This window comes from Zonotrichia albicollis, unplaced genomic scaffold, assembly GCF_047830755.1.
Source record: "Zonotrichia albicollis isolate bZonAlb1 unplaced genomic scaffold, bZonAlb1.hap1 Scaffold_254, whole genome shotgun sequence".
NCBI classification, from domain to species: Eukaryota; Metazoa; Chordata; class Aves; order Passeriformes; family Passerellidae; genus Zonotrichia; species Zonotrichia albicollis.
The window spans coordinates 2,568,103-2,574,102 of record NW_027428428.1 but is presented as its reverse complement, the minus strand read 5'-3'; positions in this window follow the sequence as shown (position 1 = coordinate 2,574,102).

Sequence of the window (6,000 nt, the reverse complement as noted above, 5' to 3'; positions counted from 1 at the left end):
GAATGTTGCCAGAAGTGTCTGGTGGATGGACTTTGACCCTACACAGGAGACGACACCTGTATGAGGATAGGAGGATTTCACCGGGGTGAATGGTGAAGGGATTAGTTAATTAGAGGGTGAGACACAGGGTTTAAGATTGCTGTACAGGGGGGTTTAGAGAAGTAAGATGGAGGAATTGGGGCGTGTCCTGTCCTTCTTCTTCTTCTTCTTCTCCTCCATCTGCTGTGGTGATGGTGGCACTTTGGGATTGGTCATTACTAAAAGTGCACCGGGCAATAAGGGGGAAAGGTATTGGGGAAAAAATGATAAATATTGTACACGCAACTGTGGGTATAAAGATAGGTGACTGTCCGGAGGGCAGGACAGTGTGCTCATGGCTGGCTCCTGAGCAGACCTCTGTCGGGCCGAAAGAAAATCTTTTAGATAAACAATTAATAAACATAGAGAGCGAAAGAAGACCTGAAGCCTCTTCTCGTTCTTTGATACGCGGGCTGCCCCAAGGCCACTCCGGGCCTTTCCAGGCCATCCAAACAGCCGAAAACCGGACAGCCACAGAAGCAAGTCTGTGAAAGTTACCACTCCTCCTGCTGTGTGATTGACAGCTCTGCCAGGGTTGGGGGCGGGGCTCTGTCCCACCACAAACCAAGGCCCGCCCCAGCCCTGGCCCCACACGGGCATTCCGAGCATCCCAAGGTGTCTCGGGACATTGATCTCATCCAGCCTCTGACAGTGACCACGGTGACATTACAGAACCTCATGGAACCATGGGTCAGTTGTGACAATGGAGATCCAAGGAAACTATGGTGAGACTGTGGAATCCAGGAATCACGGAATCAAGGAAACCATTGTGCAAATCATGGGCCCTATGGAAGCAAGGATCAATGATCAAACTGAGGTTTGATTGTGATTGATTTAAAATAGAAACAAGGAGCCATTGTTTCACAGCAGGTCTGCGTGAAATGGACCTTTGTGACTCTGTTGGGGCTCATGAAACCAAGAAGCCATTGTGACATTGCAAGACTTCATGCAATCAAGGAGAATACAGTATGGGGTGGCAGTATGGGGACCCATGAAATCAAGGGAGCATGGAACAGGTCTGCCTGCTTTGGCCTCCTGGGGACTGTCTGACAGGTCCCCTTGAATTTGACACGCCAAGAGCCACTTCTCATTTGACTGTGAAGCACTGGGGCTCTGGGTTTTCCTTTCTATGAAAAAGAACAGTCTTTCTTGTCTAGGCTGCAACAGCCAAAATTAGGATTCCACCTCTAAAATTCCCTATATCCAAGCGTTGCTCCCAAACAAAATTTGCCAATACAATCAATTCTGGCTAGCCTCAGCCTCTCGGGACTGCCTCTCATATGACCCGGGGCTCGGTTCTTTCCTTCCTATGGAGACCACTTTGACACTGCAGGGCATTTTTGAGCAAAAGGGCATTGTTACACTGTAGGAACTTGTGGAACCACGGGGATCATTGTGACACTGCGGAGCACCATGGAGCCAAGGGACCACTCTGACACTGTGGGGCCTCATGGAACCAAGGACATCTTTGTGTCTCTCTTGGGCTACATGGTCCCACGGGCCCAGTGTGAAGCAGCAGGGCTTTGTGGAACCAAGAGGCCATTGCTGCATTTCAGGGCCTCATGGAGCCAAAGGGCCATTGTGATCCTGCGAGGCACTGTGGATCCATGGAGAGCATTGTGACATTGTAAGGCCCCATGGAATCATGGAGACCATTGTGACACTGTGGGGCCCCATGGAACCAAAGGAACATTGTGACCCTGCAGGGTCCCATGCTTCCATGAGGCTATTCTCACACTATGGGAAGTTGTGGATTCAGGGAAATCATTGTTGTACTACTGAGCCCCAATGGAACCAAGGGGCAATGGTGACACAGCAAGGCTTCATGGAACCCAAAGGCCATTAGGACACTGTGGGGCCTTGTGGATCTATGGAGACCATTAAGATCCTTAAGGACTTGACTAAGCAAGGGGCCATTATGACACCTTAGGGCATCATGGAAGCAAGAGAACCATTGTGACACTGCAGGGCCCTGTGGAACCAAGGGAACATGAAATAGGTGTGGCTGCCTTGGTTTCCCTGGGGTCACCTGACAGGTTTGGCTGACCTTGAAATGTTGAAGGCCACTCCCATCTGCCCCTGAAACACTGGGGCCCTGGGCTCTTTTTTTTATGGAAAAGAACTGTCCATTTCTCCAGGTATCCATGGTCAAAATTTGGATTCCACCTCCAAATTTCTGTGTATACAAGTATTCCTGCCAGACAAGTTGCCAGGACAGACAAGTCTGGCTGGTCTTTGACTCCTGAGGGGCAGCACTTACCTGTTTTCCAAACACTGGAAAGGGCTCTCTGCTTTTCTTTTTATGAAGAAACCCCCATCCCTCTTCTCCAGGCACAAATGTTTTAAATCAGGACTCCACATTCATAATTTCAAATATCCAAGAGTTGCTCCAACCTAACCTGCCAGGACAGACAGGTCTTGCCTTGGCCTCTGGTGGTTGCCTTTCATCAGCTTCTGAAACATGGGGGCTCTGTGGTTTCCTTCCTATGGAGACCAATGTGACATTTGGGAGCCTTGTGAAATGAAGGGGCCATTGTGACACTGCAGAGCACCGTGGATCCAAGGGACCATTGTGACACTGTGGAGCCTCGTGGAAGCCAGGACATCTTTGTGGCTCTGTTGGTCTGCATGGTCCCAAGGCACCAGAGTAAAGCAGCGATATGGGAGTTAGCCCAGCTGTAACTCAGAGTCAGTCAGATTTTACCCCAGAAGTATTGGGCATGATTTTAAGCCCTGGGAATCATTTGTTTAACTTAGGGTGAGTTTGAGAGTTCCCCCATAAGCCTTTAGCGTTGTTAAGCTAAGTTGTCCAAGTTCTCCTCCCCTATTAGTTACTTGTGTCCCCTATATGGTTATTGTTCTAGAGTGTTCTACCCTCAAGTTTATATATTGTTTCTTCGCCTTTACCTCAGGTCTTTGAATCCCACCCCTTGTACTGTGCTGGACTTCTCCATGTTTATTGTTTTTCACCCTGCTATTAAAGTTTTTTTTGACAGCTCCATTGATCCTGCTTGTAGGATCACTGGGGACTAGGACGGTTGGGACGGACAGAGACAAGAGATGTCTGAAGCCAGGTCTTGGAACCTGTGGTTTATTGCAAAGGGTGTGGGTGCAGGGGCCTTGTTTGGAGCTGCCAGCCACAGCGCAGAGCAGGCCCAAAAGAGGAGCTCGAAAGAGGCGCCAAAAATGGATGCCAGAAAGAGGAGGGGCGTTCCTGTTACAATACAATAAATCTTCTGTGCTGCATATTCTAATTTTCACTAAACAATATAATACAAGATACAAATCTTATAGCATTTGCAAACAGCCTATTAGAATCATTACATTACCATACTGTGTTACATTTTATACCATAAAAACTACTCTCTGGACCCCTTCTGCCAAACTAGTAGGGTCTGCTCTGACCTTTGGACGTGTCTGCAAGCCGGAGGTATTGTTTCATCAAAAGGGGATTACCTTCAGCCGGCCATACTATTGTTTTGTATTTGTTCAGTAACTAAGGCTTGGTATCTCAAGGCTTGCTTTCATTTCAATCTCGCTTATAGTTTCCATATTCTCAAAATCTTTTGCCAGGCAATCATATTTATAAGGCTTTCCTGTTTCATCATCCCCAGCATCTGCTTCTTTTCATTTTCACCACCCTTGCCCTGAAGTTGGGGAACCAGAATGGTTTGTCAGAGCCAACCTCGTTGAGACCCTTGGCGCCCAAACCTTGAGACCCTGATATTCAGTCATGTCAGCTGAGGTAAGCTGATGGATAGGCCAGCGCTCCCCGGGATTTTTGATTGTACTGGGCCAGAAGATTCATCATTGCTTCGAGGGACCTTGGCCAGGATCCACAGGGACAACGATGGTCTCACCTGCGTAGGATTGCAGGTGGGTTTGGGGAAGTGCAGGACAATAATCACCATTTTGCCACTGTGTTTTTACAATACCCATCCACATCCAATAATTGATTTGAAGTGTTCCAGTGGTTGTTCCACCTGAGGCGGAGAAAGAGAAAAATGGACAGCCGGATTCTCAAAGTAGAAAGGAGCATACAGGGATGCTTTAAGTTAATTCTCACGGATCATGCCCAAATATATTCAAAGAAAAAATTAAAACAAATCGTGAAGTGGATTATTAAAATTATTCCAGATGCCCTTGAGCCTGACCATCCTCCCTCCATCTTGGTTCCTCCACTTCCTGCTACCACAACCTTCTCTTCTGCCCTGAATGAACCTCCAGACTCCACCCCCAGAACTGTGGGTCATGCCCCACTGTCAATCATTCCACCTCCACCCTGGGCCATGCCTCCAGAATGCCAGCCTAGTTGTCTGCTATCCTAGATCAAGGCCCTTCCTCCCCAACACCTGACAAAATGGCAGTGCCCTTTGCCTCTGCCTCCAGAAACAATATAACCCCAGGATCAAAGATACTAAACCTCACTGTCACACTACTTCTAATCTGAATGTTTCTGCTCTGAGTTAATCCTCCTCCCCAGAGGACAGTTTGGACTCTTCAGAGCCACCTCACCCCTCAACCCCAGAAGATCCCTGGGAAAAGAAGAAGACTGGCAAATCGTCTTGAAATTCCTCATTGCCCTGGTATGTTATGAAAGTAGGGGGCAGAATCCCAGCTATCAGCCATTGGTTTACAACAAAATCAAGGATGTGTGTAGGGCAGTTAAATACCATAGAAAAGACTTACCTTGATTTAATGGACAAATGAGGGCCATGTTTACAGCACATCTTAACTCCCTATGATTTAAAATATATTATGATATGACCATGTTCTTGTCACCTACAGAATACACCCTGTAGGAAGAGGGATGGAAGTGTTTACTAAATCAATTAATAGAAGACTATGCTAATAATGAGGCAAGGGTAGAATTGACAATCAACCATCTAGCTGGAGAAGGACAACACAGCCTACCAGATGATCAAGCAGCAAGTATCCCTAGAGAAGTATTGGATGATATCAAAGAGATGGCTTTGCAAGCTTCAATCCAGGTATTGGATGGTAGCATCCCCAGTGTGGACTACCTTGGGTGGCTGCAGCTAAAGCTTTAGGACAATCAGACCATCTTGGGTGCCTGTTAAGCAAGCAAACCAATGCTACCTCCCTCACATTGAGTGGCCTGCTCTCAGACATAGAGACCATCAGACATGCCACCTTGCAGAACAGCGATAGAGTTTTTACTCTGGGCACATGGGCATGGCTGTGTAGACTCTGAGGGCATGTGTTGCATCAAGCCCTCCAGCCACAGCGAGTCAATCCACACGAGCATTGAAGTACTGAATGAAGAGTTCAAGAAGCTTCAAGTGAAAAACAAAGACTGGTTCAATAAACTCTTCCAATCCAAGGGACTAAAGGGTTGGATGATGTCTATCTAAAACAGGACATTTAATTTTCTTAGCTGTTGTTGTATTGTTAATTTTCTCATGTTTGTTTGGATGCTTTTAGAAGGTCTTACAAAATTCTTTCAGTTCTATCTTTGTTGTAAAACAGAAAGGGGGAGGATACCCAACACAGGCTCCTCATGGACACCTTGGAGGAGAGAACTGGAGGTCAGGATGGTACAAAAACCTCTCAGAGACTCAGTGTGGGAAAGAAAATGCTTAAAAGTACCTAAAAGTATTGTTAAATCCATAAAGTACATTAAAAACCTTAAGTATCTGAAGCCATTAATGACCCCAACTGAGTGGCAGTACTAAACTCTCCAGGGACTCGTTAAAGCAGAGAATTGGGGCCATGGTTGCACAAACTTGTCACAGAGTCAGTATCAAAAGGGAAACATCAAGTACCTTAAAATAACTGAAGTACCCTGAAGTACTAATGAGCCCCAATGGGTGTTGTTACTGACAAAGCCTCTGCAGGGACTAATTACAGCAGATAATTGGAGGCCATCATTGCACAAACCTCTCAGAAACTCCAAGGCAA